Source organism: Lepidochelys kempii, unplaced genomic scaffold, assembly GCF_965140265.1.
Source record: "Lepidochelys kempii isolate rLepKem1 unplaced genomic scaffold, rLepKem1.hap2 scaffold_78, whole genome shotgun sequence".
Lineage (NCBI taxonomy): Eukaryota > Metazoa > Chordata > Testudines > Cheloniidae > Lepidochelys > Lepidochelys kempii.
Window position 1 is genome coordinate 241,500 of NW_027333645.1, and position 19,540 is coordinate 261,039.

Here is a 19,540-nt window from a genome sequence, read left to right on the forward strand (position 1 = left end):
TTTCTTTTAAATCACATTTGCTAATTCCCACTTAGTGATCTGTGCCCCATCTTCACCGTGGTTACTCAGCTCCCCCAGATGAGTTGCCTGCTCCTGCCTTTTGCAGCTCACCCTTCTTTGGGGTCAGTCCTGTGATGTTTTCTATCAACTCCTTTCCTTTTGGGTCAAAGGAGCGTGTGTCCCTCCAGCCAGGAATGTTCATCAGCTCCAGGTGGGGGAGAGAGGTTTGTTCCCAACAAGCTACACTGAGGCAAAAACTACCCGTGCCTTACATCCACTAGGACTGTACATGGCGTTGGCTGCTCAAGTTAGTGATCTTGGTGTTAAAAGACAATTACAGTTGTCGTGCAGATGCAGCCGAGGTGCAGTGGTTGGCATTAGCTTTCCCCTTGACCTGACCTAAACTCCATTGCATGTCCTAGTCTAAACAAAGCCTGAGCATCACAGTTATACTGTTCCCCCATTTAAAAACAATTGTTAGTCATCAAGTTCCCCCACCAGGATCATATTGTTTCATTCCCAGTTGTCACAGTTCATCAGAGCGCTGTTGCTTCAGGTTTTCCTGAAGGCAGATATTTTTCCTCCCGTTTTCCTCCCTTAAAATATATTGAAGTATAACAAAGAGCAGGAATAGGGAAGGGATAGGGAAAAATGTCTTTTCCCCTCTGTAACAACAGAAGAACATAGGGTAAATCAGAGGGATTCTCCATCACCATCTCTATCCCCCTGTTCTTCAATTGCTAAGGTCAATATTTCCCGAAGGGGCTGGGAAGAGGATTCTCTAGTAAATGATTTGAAACTAAGCAAAAGACCCATTCATTTGCCTCCCAAAGCAGTTGTGGCCCATGCCCTGCAGGAGGTTGCTCCTGAAGATCTTCCCTTCCTAATCAGGTGCATGTTGCCTCTTATTTGGGAAATACAATCCCTTCCTAGGTAGAGATGGGAAAAATGGAAGTGACATTTCTGTTCAGCTCACTCCTGGCAGATGCTGTAAATGTGTAGGAACTGACATCCATGAGGAATGTGATAGAGCTGCAGAAAGACACCCATTTTGAGTAGATACCTGACATTTGGTGTCTTAGAGGGATTCTAAGCCGCACCTGAATTTAGTCCCTTATTTAAATCTGTTGCACCAGATTAAAGAAACAAAAGGGCATATTTGGGGGAGTTCTACCTCAGTATCGCGACTGGTATGTCGTGTGGTTGGTGAAGAATTCTACGCCAGAGCCGTGTAAAATTGCTACAACTAAGGTCAAAGATTTGACAAGAACTCAGGTAGAAATGAGAGGTTGTAGTGGTTGATTTTCACCCCAGAGATGGACGCTATGGTGACCTGTGGCCAAGGTAAACTGTTTTTAGAATTGCTCACACTTCTAAGGGATGCCATGATGAAACTGGGAACAACTGTCTTTTACCATTTGGATCCCAAGTTTCCTGAAGCACAGAGAGAAACAGCTGATTCCTTCAGAGCCATGCCATGCCTATGGGTCCCAAACTGGCTGCCTTGCTGGACAAGAAGCACTTCCGTGTTGGTTAAATGATGGTAGCCAATGAGGGAATGTAACAGATTCCAAGTTCAGACTGCAGGATACATGAATGCTGAGTCCAGAGTCTGTGGTTTGGTCTCTTAGTTTTGCTCTTGAGTCTAATGCATGTGTCTCACTTTTCCGCCTCCTGCTACTCTGAAAGATTAGAAAGTGTGAAAGTAGAGCACAGGTGGTTTTTCTCATGATGCAGCCTTCCCACGTAGTGTGAGACCCCTTCCACCCACACAGGTGAGCCAGAGAGTTCCCCAGGGCTCTTGTTCGCAAAGCAAAGATGTCACATTAGGCCGGAGATGTCAAGATCTACAATGATGATGGGCGAGTGATGGGAGCTTTTCTGGGTGGTTGTTGTTTGGTTGTTTTTTTTCCACGTAATTTTTGTTTTGTTTTTGCAACTAGTTCTTTTTATAGCTGCTGAGCCCCCTTGTCCTTTTGAGCACAGCTCTTTAACCCTCAGGCCTGGCTCTGGAAACCTCAGAACCGGCTTTGCGTTTTTTTTTTCATGTTTGCTATCTTTGGAGTTTGCAGGAGTTCCCCAGGGCTCTTGTTCGCAAAGCAAAGATGTCACATTAGGCAGGAGATGTCAAGATCTACAATGGTGATGGGCGAGTGATGGGAGCTTTTCTGGGTGGTTGTTGTTTGGTTGTTTTTTTTCCATGTAATTTTTGTTTTGTTTTTGCAACTAGTTCTTTTTATAGCTGCTGAGACCCTTGTCCTTTTGAGCACAGCTCTTTAACCCTCAGGCCTGGCTCTGGAAACCTCAGAACCGGCTTTGCGGTTTTTTTTTCATGTTTGCTATCTTTGGAGTTCGCAGGAGTTCCCCAGGGCTCTTGTTCGCAAAGCAAAGATGTCACATTAGGCAGGAGATGTCAAGATCTACAATGGTGATGGGCGAGTGATGGGAGCTTTTCTGCGTGGTTGTTGTTTGGTTGTTTTTTTTCCATGTAATTTTTGTTTTGTTTTTGCAACTAGTTCTTTTTATAGCTGTTGAGACCCTTGTCCTTTTGAGCACAGGTCTTTAACCCTCAGGCCTGGCTCTGGAAACCTCAGAACCGGCTTTGCGTTTTTTTTTTTCATGTTTGCTATCTTCCGAGTTCGCACATCCACACGACATGCGGTTCACAGCAACGGATACTTTGAGAAACCTGCTGGGTGAAGCAGGCCTTTTCCAAACTGACATTGGCCCAAATTCTGCCTCAGTTCAGCTGGATTGGGACACGTCTGTGTCAAAGGAGTGGTTCACACCTGATTTGCCCAGAGACCTCAGAGGAGGGGTAGTTAGATATAGGATAAGTAGGAATTGACAACAATGAAGTTAAATATAAAGGTGAAAGACCCTCACCTTGCAGGTCAACAAGCCTGTTCTGTTCTTTCCATCCAATGCATCTGGCACTGGTCGCTCTCAGGTAGCACACTGGGCTTGACGGACCATTGGTCTGACCCAGTCTATGACCTGTCGTGCGTTCTTATGTAAGCCCTCTGCGGCCTTGTCTACACGGGCAAGTTTCTGCACAGGAAAGCAGCTTTCTGTGGTGTAACTCCCGAGGTGCGCACGCAGATTTCGTGATGCATGATAGAAAGGGGCCATGACAGGGACACACTGCCGTGCGGGGTCAAAGTAAAGGAGCTGTGACACGCCTACCACAAGGTGCAGGAGGCAAACTGCTGCTCCATATTGGGGGCTAACTAACCCCAGCATCACGGCAAGAATCTACCTAGCAGCTGGAGAAAAAATATGTATGAGAGTCAAAGACACCCGCACATGACCTGTATCTTCCCCAATCTCAACACCTGGAAGATTGTCTGGAAGACTCAGAATTTGAACTGCGGAGATTGGTCCCAGGCTGAGAGGGAATTCAGTCTGTGTATTAAGAACTCAACATTGCCTGGAGCAACCAGTGAGTGAGAAAAGCTGTTTGATCCAATTCTTGCTTAGTATATTCAAATTAGAGTGTAGACTGGGAGTCTATTTTCATTTGTTATGTAACCACTTTTGACCTCTGTGACCAACAGTTAGACTCAGTTAAAATCTAACTTTCTGTAGTTAATAAACTTATTTTAATATTTTATACTTACTCCTGAGTTTGTCCAAAGTGTTTGGGAAAGTTGCTCACATGACAAAGGCTGGTGCATGTCCCCTTTATTTTTGATGAAGTGGCGAACTAATTAATGAGCTTACACTTTTCAAGAGAAGGCCATGAGCCGTGTAAGATGGTACATTTCTGAGGTGCAAGGCTGAGAGCTGGGGAGATATGCTGGTGTCTCTGTATAATTGAGGAGTGGCTTATAGAGCATTCATGCAACTTAGTTGGGTGCTTTGCTACATGTTGTTGGCCAAATGATCATAGAATCCTAGGATATCGGGGTTGGAAGGGACCTCAGGAGGTATCTAGTCCAACCCCCTGCCCAGAGGAAGACCAATCCCCAACTAAATCATCCCAGCCAGGGCTTTGTCAAGCCTGATCTTAAAAACTTCTAAGGAAGGAGATTTCACCACCTCCCGAGGAAACCCATTCCAGTGTTTCACCACCCTCCTAGTGAAAAAGTTTCTCCTAATATCCAAGCTAAATCTCCCCCACTGCAACTTCACCATTACTCCTTGTCCTGTCATCTGCTGTCACTGAGAATAGTCTAGATCCGTCCTTTTTGGATCCACCTTCATTTCGTTCAAAGCAGCTATGACATCCCCCCTCATTCTTCTCTTCCGTAGACTAAACAATCCCAGTTCCCTCAGCCTCTCCTCATAAGACATGTGTTCCAGACCCCGAATCATTTTTGTTGCCCTTCACTGGACTCTCTCCAATTTCTCCACATCCTTCTTGTAGTGTGGGGCCCAAAACTGGACACAGTACTCCAGATGAGGCCTCACCAGTGTCGAATAGAGGGGAACGATCACATCCCTCGATCTGCTGGCAATGCCCCTACTTATACAGCCCAAAATGCCATTGGCCTTCTTGGCAACAAGGGCACACTGTTGACTCATATCCAGCTTCTCATCCACTGTCACCCCAGGTCCTTCTCTGCAGAACTGCTGCCGAGCCATTCGGTCCCTAGTTTGTAGCGGTACATTGGATTCTTCCATCCTAAGTGCAGGACTCTGCACTTGTCCTTTGTTGAACCTCCTCAGATTTCTTTTGGCCCAATCCTCCAATTTGTCTAGGGCCCTTTGTATCCTACCCTACCCTCCAGCGTATCTACCTCTCCTCCCAGTTTAGTGTCATCCGCAAACTTGCTGAGGGTGCAATCCACACCATCCTCCAGATCATTTATGAAGATATTGAACAAAACCGGCCCCAGGACCGACCCTTGGGGCACTCCGCTAGATACCGACTGCTAACTAGACATGGAGCCATTGATCACTACCCGTTGAGCCTGACAATCTAGCCAACTTTCTACCCACCTTGTAGTGCATCCATCCAGCTCATACTTCTTTAACTTGCTGACAAGCATACTGTGGGAGACCGTGTCAAAAGCTTTGCTAAAGTCAATTAATAACATGTCTAATGCTTTCCCTTCATCCACAGAACCAGTTATCTCATCATAAAAGGCAATTAGATTAGTCAGGCATGACTTTCCCTTGGTGAATCCATGCTGACTGTTCCTGATCACTTTCCTCTCCTCCAAGTGCTTCAGAATTGATTCCTTGAGGACCTGCGCCATGATTTTTCCGGGGACTGAGGTGAGGCTGACTGGCCTGTAGTTCCCCGGATCCTTCTTCTTCCCTTTTTTAAAGATTGGCACTACATTAGCCTTTTTCCAGTCATCCAGGACTTCCCCCGTTCGCCATGAGTTTTCAAAGATAATGGCCAATGGCTCTGCAATCACATCCACCAATTCCTTTAGCACTCTCGGATGCAACGCATCCGGCCCCATGGACTTGTGCACATCCAGCTTTTCTAAATAGTCCCGAACCACTTCTTTCTCCACAGAGGGCTTGCCACCTCCGCCCCATGCTGTGCTGCCCAGTGCAGCGGTCTGGGAGCTGACCTCGTGAAGACAGAGGCAAAAAAATCATTGAGTACATTAGCTTTTTCCACCTCCTCTGTCACTAGGTTGCCTCCCTCATTCAGTAAGGGGCCCACACTTTCCTTGGCTTTCTTCTTGTTGCCAACATACCTGAAGAAACCCTTCTTGTTACTCTTAACATCTCTCGCTAGCTACAACTCCAGGTGTGATTTAGCCTTTTTGATTTCATTCCTACATGCCCGAGCAATATTTTTATACTCATCCCTGGTCATTTGTCCAATCTTCCACTTCTTGTAAGCCTCTTTTTTGTGTTTAAGATCAGCAAGGATTTCACTGTTAAGCCAAGCTGGTCGCCTGCCATATTTACTATTCTTTCTACACATCGGGATGGTTTGTCCCTGTAACCACAATAAGGATTCTGTAAAGTACATCCAGCTCTCCTGGACTCCTTTCCCCCTCATGTTATTCTCCCAGGGGATCCTTCCCATCAGTTCCCAGAAGGAGTCAAAGTCTGCTTTTCTGAAGTCCAGGGTCCGTATTCTGCTGCTTTCCTTTCCTCCTTGTGTCAGGATCCTGAACTCGACCATCTCATGGCCACTGCCTCCTAGGTTCCCATCCACTTTTGCTTCCCCTACTAATTCTTCCCGGTTTGTGAGCAGCAGGTCAAGAAGAGCTCCGCCCCTAGTTGGTTCCTCCAGCACTTGCACCAGGAAATTGTCCCGTACAGTTTCCAAAAACTTCCTGGATTGTCTGTGCACCGCTGTATTGCTCTCCCAGCAGATATCGGGGTGATTGAAGTCCCCCATGAGAACCAGGGCGTACCATCTTGTAGCTTCTGCGAGTGGCCAGAAGAAAGCCTCATCCACCTCATCCCCCTGGTCCGGTGGTCTATAGGAGACTCCCACCACTGCATCACCCTTGTTGCTCACGCTTCTAAACTTAATCTTAAACTTAATCCAGAGACTCTCAGGTTTTTCTGCAGTTTCATAGTTGAGCTCTGAGCAGTCATACTGCTCCCTTACATACAGTGCAACTCCCCCACTTTTTCTGGCCTCCCTGTCCTTCCTGAACAGTTTATATCCATCCATGACAGTACTCCAGTCATGTGAGTTATCCCACCAAGTCTCTGTTATTCCAATCACATCATAATTCCTTGACTTTGCCAGGACTTCCAGTTCTCCCTGCTTGTTTCCCAGGCTTTGTGCATTTATGTATAGGCACTTGAGGTAACCCGCTGATTGCCCCTCTTTCTCAGTATGAGGCAGGAGCCCTCCTCTCTCCTGCACTCCTGCTCGTGCTTCCTCCTGGTATCCCACTTACCTCAGGGCTGTGGTCTCCTTCCCCCAGTGAACCTAGTTTAAAGCCCTCCTCACTAGGTTAGCCAGCCTGCTTGCGAAGATGCTCTTCCCTCTCTTCGTAAGGTGGAGCCCGTCTCTTCCTAGCTCTCCTCCTTCTTGGAACACTATCCCATGGTCAAAGAATCCAAAGCCGCCTCTCCGGCACCACCTGCGTAGCCATTCGTTGACTTCTACAATTCGATGGTCTCTACCCTGGATTTTTCCTTCCACGGGGAGGATGGACGAGAAGACCAATTGCACCTCAAACTCCTTTATCCTTCTTCCCAGAGCCATGTAGTCCACAGTGATCCGCTCAAGGTCATTCTTGGCAGTATCATTGGTGCCCACGTGGAGAAGCAGGAAGGGGTAGCGATCCGAGGGCTTGATGAGTCTCGGCAGTCTCTCCGTCACATCACGAATCTTAGCTCCTGACAAGCAGCAGACTTCTCGGTTTTCCCGGTTGGGATGGCAGATAGATGACTCAGTCTCCCTGAGGAGAGAGTCCCGACCACCACCACCCGCCTCCTTCTCTTGGGAGCGGTGGTCGTGGAACACCCAACTCTAGCACAGTGCATCTCATGCCTTCCAATTGGCGCAGTCTCCTTCTGCTGCCTTCCCTCAGACGTATGATCTGGTCCACTCAGATGCTGAGGTTGTGAGTTCAAGCATCAGCTTTCTTTAAGCAATGGCTTCTGCCATTCATCTTGCCCGTCGGAAAATACAATTCCGGCTCAGAAGACACCCAGGTTCTCTTCCTCTGCAGAGTGCAGGACAGATTCCACAGATCTACAAGGCTCCATTCTCCACCTGCACCCTGTGTCAGGAGGCATCAAGCAGAGCCCAGAGCACTGCCCATCCTGTGATTCTTGAGCCCCTGACTTCCCCCTCAACCTTTGCTCCCCAAACCACCTTCCTGCACTCCCTCTTGGCTGTGAGACTCAAACCCTGCCTGGCTTTCGATATGTTCATGTGGTTTTTGTCTGTCAGGTTGATGAGCATGTGGGTCCTGTGTGATTTCTGTGGATGCGTTGCATAGTTTTGTGTGCGTGTGTCTGATTTTTGCAGGCAAATTGTTTTTTGCTTCGTATTCTTTTGGTATGTGGTTTTTGTGCTTTCGTCTTGTGTGCTTTTTCTGTATGTTTTGTGTGGCTTTCCCTTATGTACATATGTCTACTGATCAATGGCTCCATGTCTAGTTGGCAGCCGGTATCTAGTGGACTGCCCCAAGAGTCGGTCCTGGGGCCGGTTTTGTTCAATATCTTCATTAATGATCTGGAGGTCATTAATGTGGATTGCACCTTCAGCAAGTTTGCAGATGACACTAAACTGGGAGGAGTGGTAGATACAGAGGGACCTAGACAAATTGGAGGATTGGGCCAAAAGAAATCTGAGGAGGTTCAACAAGGACAAGTGCAGAGTCCTGCACTTAGGACAGAAGAATCCAATGCACCGCTACAGACTAGGGACCGAATGGCTAGGCAGCAGTTCTGCAGAGAAGGACCTAGGGATGACAGTGGACGAGAAGCTGGATATGAGTCAAGAGTGTGCCCTTGTTGCCAAGAACGCCAATGGCATTTTGGGCTGTATAAGTAGGGGCATTGCCAGCAGATCGAGGGACGTGATCGTTCCCCTCTATTCGACATTGGTGAGGCCTCATCTGGAGTACTGTGTCCAGTTTTGGGCCCCACGCTACAAGAAGGATGTGGATAAATTGGAGAGAGTCCAACGAAGGGCAACAAAAATGATTAGGGGACTGGAACACATGACCTATGAGCAGAGGCTGAGGGAACTGGGATTGTTTAGTCTACAGAAGAGAAGAATGAGGGGGGATTTGATAGCTGCTTTTAGCTACCTGAAAGGTGGATCCAAAGAGGATGGATCTAAACTATTCTCAGTGATAGCACATGACAGGACAAGGAGTAATGGTCTCAAGTTGCAGTGAGGGAGGTTTAGGTTGCATATTAGGAAAAACTTTTTCACTAGGAGGGTGGTGAAACACTGGAATGGGTTACCTCGGGAGGTGGTGGAATCCCCTTCCTTAGAAGTTTTTAAGGTCAGGCTTGACAAAGCCCTGGCTGGGATGATTTAACTGGGAATTGGTCCTGCTTCAAGCAGGGGGTTGGACTAGATGACCTTCTGGGGTCCCTTCCAACCCTGATATTCTATGATTCTATGATTCTCTGTGTGCTGTGTGGGTCTGATTTTTGTTAATGCCTACAAGCGGCTGTTCAGTGTGTGATTTTCTCTTTCTCTCTCTGTTTGTATCTTCATGTGTAAATTCACTGGAATGTTTAAAAATATCCACAGCTTTGCCAATTTTCACCAGGAATTTTTCTCAGTCAACAAATTCTCACTTGTTCCCTACCGAAGCGTTCACTCTTGGATGGCATCAAATTAACCTATGAAATTCTGAACTGAAACCTCACCTGCTTTTCAGGGATTCTTCCTTAGACTCAGAGGATCAAGAGCTGGAAAATTCACCTAATTCAGTTTAAAGGCAAAGCTTCACTGAGAGTTGAAATTCCAAGCCCTTGTTTACAAAATGAGAAAAAGAGCCAGGGGAAGCACTTCCTTTTGATTCACAGAATAAAGCGTTTGTCATTTAAGGGTTTGTTTCCCATATTTTAAAACCACAAGGGGTCTTCGTAAACACCCAGTCTGACCTCTTGTCTAGCACGGGCCCGATACCTGCCCCCGAAGAATTCCTTTTCAACTAGAACAGATCCGTTTAAAAAAAAATAGATCCAATTTTGATTTGAAAATTTCCAGGAATGGAGACTCCACCAGGACTCTGGGTAAGATTTTCAATGGTTAATTCCCTTCCCTGTCAGAAAGCATGCCTTATTTCCAATCTGAATATGTCTAGCTTCACTTCCAGCCAGTGGCTCACATTATACATTTGTCTGTTAGATTGAAGAGCCTGTTTGTAAGTATTGTTCCCCATGTAGGTACTTAGGGAGTGAGAGCGTCATCCCCTAAACCTTTTCTGAGCTCTTTGTGACTATCACAGCAAGGCGGGGGTTTTAAGCCTTTCATCCTTCTCATGGCTCTTCTTTCTCCTCTCAAATGTTTCATCCTCCTTCTTGAACTGGGGACCTCAGAACTGGATGAAGTGGGCACAACAAATACAGAGATAAAAAGACCTTTCGACTCCTAGCTGAGATCCCACTGTTGCTGTATACGTGGCTGACATTCCTTATTCCTAGATGTACACGCTCCCGTTTAGCCTTAGCCGCAGGAAATAGTCATCAGCACCACCTCAGCTCTCCGTTCTGAGATTTACTTCTCACTCCCTAGATGCCAAAATATCTCCTTAGGATTCTAGATGGCTGTCCTCCACTGGCTGGATCAGATGTTCCTGCTTCCCCTCAGTAATCTTCAGATGATCCGTGTTCTCCAGAGCTTACCCTCCCAGACAGGACTGAACAACCTTAGCTTATAACTAGACCACCCGTGACCTCAACTAGGTGCCCTGAATGCACCACTTTTGAATTCCCTCCCATTTCTAGCATAGAAATGCGAAGCAGTTGGTGTTGTAATGTTACAGGAGAGGTTGAAATGAGTCTATTTCTCATGTAGAAGGCAATGATTGTGTCAGGAAGGGGATTTGAACGCCCACCTGCATATGGAGCCCAGAACACAAATGACAGAAAGACACAGCCTTGAGTTTGACACGTTAGACCACTCGGCCAGCCTGTCACTGTTAGTCAAGCCACTTATCAATCACAGTTTTCTTTAACTTGTTGTGAACTTTCCAGGGAGGTGGAGATGGCATATCTCTTTCAACTTCTAGAGACTTTCTAAAGCACAAGCGATTTTTATATGTCATCTCCCTGCTCCCTTTTTAAGGGTATAAAAGATGATTGCTACCATTCTGAGAAAGTAATGTTGAACCTCAAACTCCTGCCTGGTGGGCCAGACGGCCAAGCAACCAGCACCCACAACTTCTACCACCTTTTGTTTCCAAAATAGCTCAGCCCTCAGTGTGTTGAGCCTTTCTGAAAATCTGGCCAAAATGTTTATTGCCCAAATGGGAGCTGAGTTCTTCTGAAAATCTGGCTCTAGGGGTGGGGGTGAGACCTTCTGAAAATTCTGGCCCATGTGTCTGGAAACTCTAAGAACCTTCAGAACTTTTATCGTGTGCTAGAACCTGATGAGAAAACCTTCCTTCTGTCGAACTCAGCAGAGATTTTCTCATTGACTTACAATCACAATGTTTCATCTTGATCCCAGATTTAGGTATCAACAAAATGCATTGATTGTATTTTTACAAGCAGTGTGAAACAAACACGCCTAGTTGGACAGAGGGATAGAAGTAGGTCTGCCACTAAACCACATTGCCTTTCATCAGTAGCTACCTGAGCAAGGTAGAAACCAGTGGCCAACAGGTGAAAGGCCCATCGTCTATGCTTAGAACACGACAGCAGCTAGCCCTCAGGAATGGAAGAGGCTAATGGTCAGTTTTGCTGAGATGGTTACTTCCAAAGATTGGTATATAGAGTGGGATGAAAGTTTTTTGAGTGAATATTTTATTTGCTGAAAGAATTTGGTTGACCCCAAATGATTTTTTGGTTTTGTTTCAGCAAGAAAACTGACATCTTGGGTCAACGTGAGTGTCTATTACTGTTGTTACAACATTGGTTAGGCTAGCTAGCAAGGGGGAACAAGAATTTGCACCTGTCTATTTGTGGACAACGAAGTACACAGTGGAAACATGCCCACATTCTGCTCCTAGTCAATGGGAAGCTTTGATTTTGATATGGTCTCCAAAGCCCTTGCCAAGATCACGTAGAAGATGGGGGAGTCAGGGAAAAACCGTCAATTTGTTCAAATTGCAAGAGAAGAATAAATTAAGGTGTTTTGCTGTAAAGTCACTTTTCCCTGACTGGGAATTGAACCCAGGCCGTGGTGGTGAGAGCGCCAAATTCTAACCACTAGACCACCAGGGAGAAGATGGGGCTGTTGTTCTTCTCAGCTGTGCTACACTTCCTTAGGCTATTTTCTGTCCAATTGCTGAAGCTGCTCCTTTGTCCATTCCCTGAGCGGCTAAGAGCAGAGCGGGCAGGAACCCCTGTGCTCAGGGTCACAACCTGAGCCCAACCCAAGCCACTGAAACAAACTCAAATGATGCGTCAGCTTCCTCCACTAGGATCACAGAGCAACACAAAGAAAACGCAGGAGGAACAATCCTCCTCTGCCTTCACTGACCCCATTGCAACCCTCTCAGCAGCCGACCTGGACATTGAGCTGACAGGAACTTTGGCATAGAGAGCAAGGGAGGGAGTTTGCTCTCCCTCGGTGTGAGCTGATTGCATTCTGACTCCATGTAACGGGGCTCTGAGCTTTGCCATCTTCTGAATTCTGTGTCCTCAACAAGCAGCCGAAGTGCTGAACCCCCTGGACCCTTCTGGTGGGAGCATGGGGATTGTACAAGAGCTGCAAGCCCTTTTTACCTCTCCTTGTCCTACTCGGCTTCCCCAGACTTTCCCCACCAATGGTTTCATCAGACTCTGGAGGAATCTAAGTCCCTGCAGGTTTCCCTCACCCACCTTGTAAGGCAAAGAGTGATTCCCTTCTCTGACACTCCTGGGGCCACATTTTCTTTGAGGAGCTTCTCCCCAGGGGGTCTGATGTCCTGCAAAAATACAAAATCACTTACAGTGGAATTCTCTCCCCAGAACATCTGAGACAATATTGACTTAAACAATTGAACTAACTGTGATCATCCGCCCTTCCTTCAGTTACTTTGGGTTCTGCTGTTGTTCACCATTTCTGAGTGGAGATTTTAAATCACGGCTGTTTCTTTGTTAGCATGTCATGGGCTATTAGCAGTAGGAGGAAAAATCACTTTTTGTAGTGGTAAACAGGGTGGCCCATTTCAAACAGTTCTCTGTGAGTTCAATCCTTGAGGGGGCCATTTAGGGATCTGGGGCAAAAATTGGGGATTGGTCCTGCCTTGAGCAGTGGATTGGACTAGATGACCTCCTGAGGTCCCTTCCAACTCTGTGATTCTGTGAAAGGACATGTCAGAGGGCAGGGGACTTGACAAAGCCCTGGCTGGGATGATTTAGTTGGGGTTGGTCCTGCTTTGAGCAGGGGGTTGGACTAGATGACATCCTGAGGTCCCTTCCAACCCTGATCTTCTATGATTTTAAGGCAACCCCCATCTTTTCATGGACTCTGTATATATCTCTTCCTGCTGTATTTTCCACTCCATGCATGTGATGAAGTGGGTTTTAGCCCAGGAAAGATTACGCCCAAATAAATTTGTTAGTCTCCAAAGTGCCACAAGTCCTCCTCATTGTTTTTGCTGATACAGACTAACACGGCTACCACTCTGAAAGGAAATCAAGCCACTAGGTAGGCGGAAGAAGAAGCGGAGAGGGATGCGGTGGGGTAAATGAAAGCAGAGGAGGATTGTTCCTCTTTTGTGTTCCTCTTGGGATTCTGATGGAGGAACCTAAATCATAATTCGAGCTTGTTTCAATGCTTTTCCTTGAGCTCAGGTTATGAGCACAGGGGTACCTTCACTATCTGTTCCTGTCCCCTCTGAAATGGGGAATGGACCATTTCATAGAATCATAGAATATCAGGGTTGGAAGGGATTTCTTTAACTGGAGAGCAAGTAGCCTTAGAAAGCATAGAGGAGCTGAACCAAAAAACCCTACATAACCCCCCCTTATGGTCTACTGCAGGGGTAGTCAACTATTTTTTGTCAAGGTCCAAAATCTCAGTCAAGATATGATCAAGGTCCAGACTCCAGAGAAAATAATTTTATTTACTTATTATTATGATTTTTAAAAAGATTTCAGGGTCCATTAAAAATTTCTGGCTGTCTAGAGTTGGCCCATAGTACACCTGTTGAGTAACCTTGGTCTACTGGTTAGGAGTCTCGTTGATGCTGCCTTGGTTCCATCCTCAGTCAGGGAAAGAAACTTCTCGACACAATTCTCCATTCAGTCTTCATTGCAAATTAAAAAAAACCTCAGAACTTTCACCCCAATAGCTTATTATCTGGCCGTTTTCTGCCCTGTCCTGTATAAACACCAAAAGGGGCCTTTTTAAAAACCAAAGACTTTGAGAATGGGGGAGAACTGGCTGACTCCAGCTGCCTATCTCTATTCACTTGTGTGCTGAATTGAATGAATCTCTTTGGATACACAGCAATCGTGAAGCATAAATCTGCTTCAGTGGATATAGTAGAAGCGATATTGCCTAAATAACACCTGGCTTTTTTCAAAACCAGCAATAGCCACGAGAGGTCCCAGAATCATCTGAGATTGCCTCAAGCTGACAAAGGGGCCCATTTTTCAGCTAGGAATTCAACTTCTTTGTTCCATTTTCTCTGCTTTGAGTCTCTTTCCGCTTGTCTCAGGTAGTGTGGCGAGCAAACGCGCAGGTGGGTGAGATAATATCTTTGACTGGGCCAGCTTCTGTTGGGGACAAAGACAAGCTTTTCTGGGACCTGCATGGCTACAACTACGTAGCAAATGCTCATAAGCCATGAATTAGTTCTTCTTTCACACTGGAATGCATCACTTTTGGTGTGACACCAAGAAATTATTTATTAGCCCGTATAACCGTTTCTTCTCCACATGTTGAGATTATCTTTCGCCTGTAATGCCATCACGTATTAAAATTCCAAATGGCCAATTAGCAAGCACCAAAATAAAGAACAGTCAATTATTAATCTGCCTCACCCCTAGCGCTGCCCAGGATCTCTGCATTGGTTTAGGAAATATTTTCACATAGATATTTGCAAATTGGGAAGTTTTAAATTGTGTCAGCTTCCGTCTAGAAAGAGAGAGTGGTAAGCTAAATTGCTCCAACACAGATTTCCCCATCTATGTGAAAGAAAGAATTAGAAAGAAGTAAGGAAAGTGAATCCAAGGTAAATGATTCTGACCTTTCCTTTGAAATGCTCGGTGCAATAAATCAGTGAATATTCCCATAAGTAAACTCCCGTAATTGACAGAAAAGAGGGCATAGGAAAAGGCTGTCAAATGTTGTGTTAAACTTTAATTCATGAGCAAAATTGTGTGGCCATTAAATTACAACCCTAAAATATCATCAAAGGAAAGAAAAAGGAACAAAAAGTGTGGGAAATATGGGTGTATTTCAGCAAAGGGCTTGGAATGGAGGAAGACCAAAACTGATCAGTCAGGGGAAAAGGCACTGTTTCTGCCTAGTTGTAAACCAGGGATATTTTACATGTGAAGCAAACATGATAACCACCACACTACACTACAATCTACGACAGAAACCAATTGTACCAATTTGCCCTTCTCACAATGAGGCCAAAACGCAGGCAAATCTCGTAAGCAAGAAACCTCACATCCACTCCACTTCTCCATGGACATTTCCCTGCCAGCTCCTCGGGAGCAACCAACAAGACAAGAAACCAAAATGCAGTAAAATCCAGGGCACGTTTCCCACCACAGGTTTCACTGACTGCGAAGGGTCATGTAGAAATGTTTTGCCTTTTCATACCTGAAGACTTGGTTATTCTCTCCTTCCCTGAACTGGAATGGAAAGCGAGGAGATAGGTGTGAGAACAAGCACTCCTAAGCAAAGGAAACAAGGCACCCAGCATATAACCCATCAGCAGGAGATTAAAACCTGGGCTACACTACACAGTTAGGCCCGCCGACAGCATGTTACGTTGTCCTAATTACCTCACGGTGCACACTACAGCCTTGTCCCATCTATGTAAGTGCCCTGCTACACCCACATAGTAACTCCAGCTCCTCAAGAGGCACGGGGATTGCGTTGGGGTCGTTAGGACAACACAGTGTCTGTGTAGACACTGCCTTACTCACAGGGGCTGCTGGCTGTCTTGCCAATGTCATGGCTTCTGGCTGGCTCCCTTCATGGCTGCCCTCCGCTCCCTGATCCCAGCGGGGCTGCACCTGCCTGGCTCCTCGCAGGGCTGCTGCACGAAAGCTCCCGGCTCCCAGCGCAGGGAGCCGAGAAGCCTGAGCCCCTGGCCCCTGCCCCCACTCCTGGCTGGGAGCAGGCAGGCAAGAAGCCCAGGTGGCCGGCTCCCACTCCAGGGAGGAGGTGGGGAGTCAAGAGCCCAGGGGGAGCTGGGCTCCCAGTGGGCAGCTGCGCAGAGTGAAGAGCCCCGTTTCTCAGCCCCCCCACACTGCCCCTCTTCATTCGGTGGAAGCACTCCTGGTGAAGACACACTCCGCCGACAGAAGGAGGGGAGTGGGGACAAACTCAAATTAAGCTTCCGCTTCCTCCATCACGATCACAAGAGAAACTGAAAGAAAACTCAAGAGGAACAAGCCTCCTCTCCTTTCATGCGCCCCCATCACAACCCTCCCTGCTTTGTTTTCTCCCTGCATTTCCTTTTGAAACTGCAATGGCTGCTCCAGAAAACGGTCATGTCTCTGAATTCACAGCAACATCCTGAGGATGATAAAAGTATGAAGGAATTCATGGTCCTTTATGACATAATAATAATTAATACATTATTATTTGTATTGCAAGATTAATCTTTCCCTTTTGCAGATTCAGCTCCACATTGATTCTTGTTGCTCTTTGCAATGTATCTATCTATCTAGGCAACAGTATTTGCTGTTGTTTCAGGTGGAGCACTCAGCGTGTTACGTTTTTCTGACAATCTGTGTCTCGAAAATTCTAGCCAATATGCCTGGAACTTCCAAGAACCGTCATATTACGAAGGAATTCGAGGTCCTTTTTTATATTACCATTTATCAGTCATTATTCGTAGAGCAAAGATTAATCTTTCATTTTTTTAGATCCACCTCTACTCTGATTCTTGTTGCTATTTGCCATGTATCTATAGCTATGTAGCTATAAAGGAAACTGGTTTTTTGCTCTTGTTTCTTTGTATTTGTACACTGCAACTTTTCAGCCCAAGCCACATGACCCTGATTAATGTGACACCGGCCAGCCATGGGTGATTCATTGCACTGTAGACGTATCCCAACGTTATGTCTCCACAGCGATTCAAACACCCAGGGCACCTGTCTCAGAGCCTGGGGCAGCTGACTCAGGCTTCTGGGGCTGGGGCTGCAGGGCTATAAAATGACAGTGGAGACAGATGGGCTTGAGCTCAATCTCTGAGGTCCCATGAGGGGTGAGGGTTTCCAAACCCAGGCTTCAGCTGGAACACCAGTATCTGCACCCCACTTTTGAGCCCCACAGCTTGAGCTCCAGGAGCCCACGTCAGCTGACCCAGGCCAGCCCTGCTGCCATCTTTATCCCGGGAGAAAGGGACTCTACGGGGACGTCTCCATTGCAGTGTCAGCCCAGGGGTGGCAGGCTGTGCTCAAAGCAGCACCCTGGAAGCCCCATAGTCACCACTCTCATAGAATTAAGGTACGATTTGTACAGAGTCGGCCTGGTGAACTATCATTGTAAAAGTTGTGATCTGTTGAAGGCTAATACCTGGGTGGATGGTGTGTGCTAGGCTTGTCTGGGAAGTGGTGGAGTTTTGCTCTGGGTGCGTCACTGAAATATGTGATGAGGCTGGGAAATGGCCACCGCCAGCCTTTCCGGTGTGACGCTGGAGGAGCCAGACTCGCTGCTGGCCCAGTGAAGGTATCCACGCTCCCAAGGACTCTCCCAGGAACCGTGTACAATGCGGACTCCTCCGAGACAGCCCGGAGACAATGGACACTGCTTGACTCACATCAAGGCAGAGGAACTTCCTAACAAGTTGGAAGAAATTATGAAAGAGGGGAAGAGACGTCATGACTTGGCCTCTCTCCCCCGCAATTCAACACCTTGCAACACATCTGGAGGACAAAGACTGAACTGAAATAATTCAGAGATTAGAAGAGAATAATAATAATCCATTCAAATCAAAGTCCACAAACAGACTAGTATTGGTTTCTCAGCAGAAAACTTTCTATGTGGGGGACTTTGCTTTCCCACTAAGACCTTGCCAAGGGAAGCAGAGAGAAAATCTTTGACTTGCCTCCTTCAGAACAGCTTGGCCTAGACACTCTAGCTGTGGGTCACTGTCGTGGCCTTGCTGAGGACAGGGGCATGTTAATAATTTGGGGAGGTCCCAGGGTGTTTGGGGGAAGATTATGAGGCTGTTACCTTTTGAGATAAAAGCTAAGAAATACAGAACGAGACAATTCTTTCATACATCTGGCCTTTAGACATATTTCATTTAAAGCAGGGGGTCTAACATGCCGTGAGAAAGTGGAAATGTTGGAAGCTCAAATAATTCCGTTTTTTCTATGTCTCGTGCGTATGTAAATGGCACAACACGTTAATTTATAAGCACGTCGTTCTTAACTTCATTAAATATTATGTGGCGTATTAACTATATCAAGTGGGTTGTACAATACAATGACTTTTCCATGCGTTGCCCAAAACATATTTTTTAATATTATTTAAATGCACCGAACTCCTTGAACATAAAGTTGTTTATTTCATTCCTGTGCAGTGTGTTGGGAGCTCAGTTAATTGAGTTTATTGTCACTGTGTGTGTGTGTGAGGTACAACATAATAATTTAGTGATGCTGAAAACATTCCCTTCTCCCTCCAGAACGGCCTTGGAATCACCTTCCCTTTGTAGATTAATCTACTCCTGTGTCTGTATGAGGAAAATATGGTTTCTATGAAAAAAACTCATTGTTTATTTAAAAGGACTGACACCAAACGGCCACACTATGGGGATACAACACCATGAGTAAGAACAGGAGGACCTGTGGCACCTTAGAGACGAACAAATTTATTGGAGCATGAGCTTTCGTGAGCTACAGCTCACTTCATCAGATACATGCAGTGGAAAATACAGTGGGGAGACTCCTATACACAGAGAACATGAAACAATGGGGGTTACCCGACACACTGTAACGAGAGTGATCAGGTAAGGTGAGCTATTACCAGGAGGAGAGCCGGGTGGGGTGGGGGGAACCTTTTGTAGTGATCATTGGTATTAATTTGCAAACTAGATACAGTTAACTTAGGCTTGAATGGGAGTGGATGGGTCATTACACAAAGTAAAACTATTTCCCCATGTTTATTTCCCGCCCCCACTGTTCTCACATGTTCTTGTCAACTGCTGGCAAAGGCTGACCTTGATTACCACTGGAAATCCGAGAAAAAAGACGAGAGCAGAGTGTTTTGTAGACACCCTCCCATCCATCTAACACAGACACACAGACTTTTCTAAGGCATTAACTTTTCCTTCTCCTTTATGATTCTTTAATGCCTCTGGAAATACCAATTCCTAGAGGCCCCTTTCACAGAGCAAACAACCACAGAGCAATGAGAAAGCTGGGGGCTGCCAGGTTGTTGAGGGCAAGTCTTGAAAGGGATGCCCAAACAATCCAGCTGGATCCCCGGCAACCAGATGTGGGGATTTACTGCACAGCTGTGGCTGCTGCTCTGAGGGGAGCGGCATAAACTACCTGCCTGTGGATGCAGCCCACCAGCTGGTTCTCCTGGGGCAGATGGTGAGTGGTTGGGCAGGGATGCTGCACCGGCTGGGGTCTGAAATATGAACAGGGGTCTAAGGAACCTCAGCATCACAGTCATCAGGAGTCCAAGCTGCTTGGGGTGAGCTTGTGGGCAATGGCCCAACTGGATTGTTTGTGCATCCCTTTCGCCACGTCCCTTGTGATCCACCAGGGCTTGCAGCACCATGGAAGAGTACCCCTTGCGGTTTATGTAGTGGCCGCCCCGCTGTTCCGGGGCCGAGAG

The 19,540-nt window shown here is 46.5% G+C and overlaps 1 protein-coding gene across 1 annotated transcript in view; it reads left to right on the forward strand.

Moving 5' to 3' along the window:
- Positions 1-19,540, forward strand: part of LOC140904802 (uncharacterized) — a 491,655-nt gene that overhangs the window by 134,685 nt on the left and 337,430 nt on the right. The gene's annotated exons all lie outside the window — the stretch shown is intronic.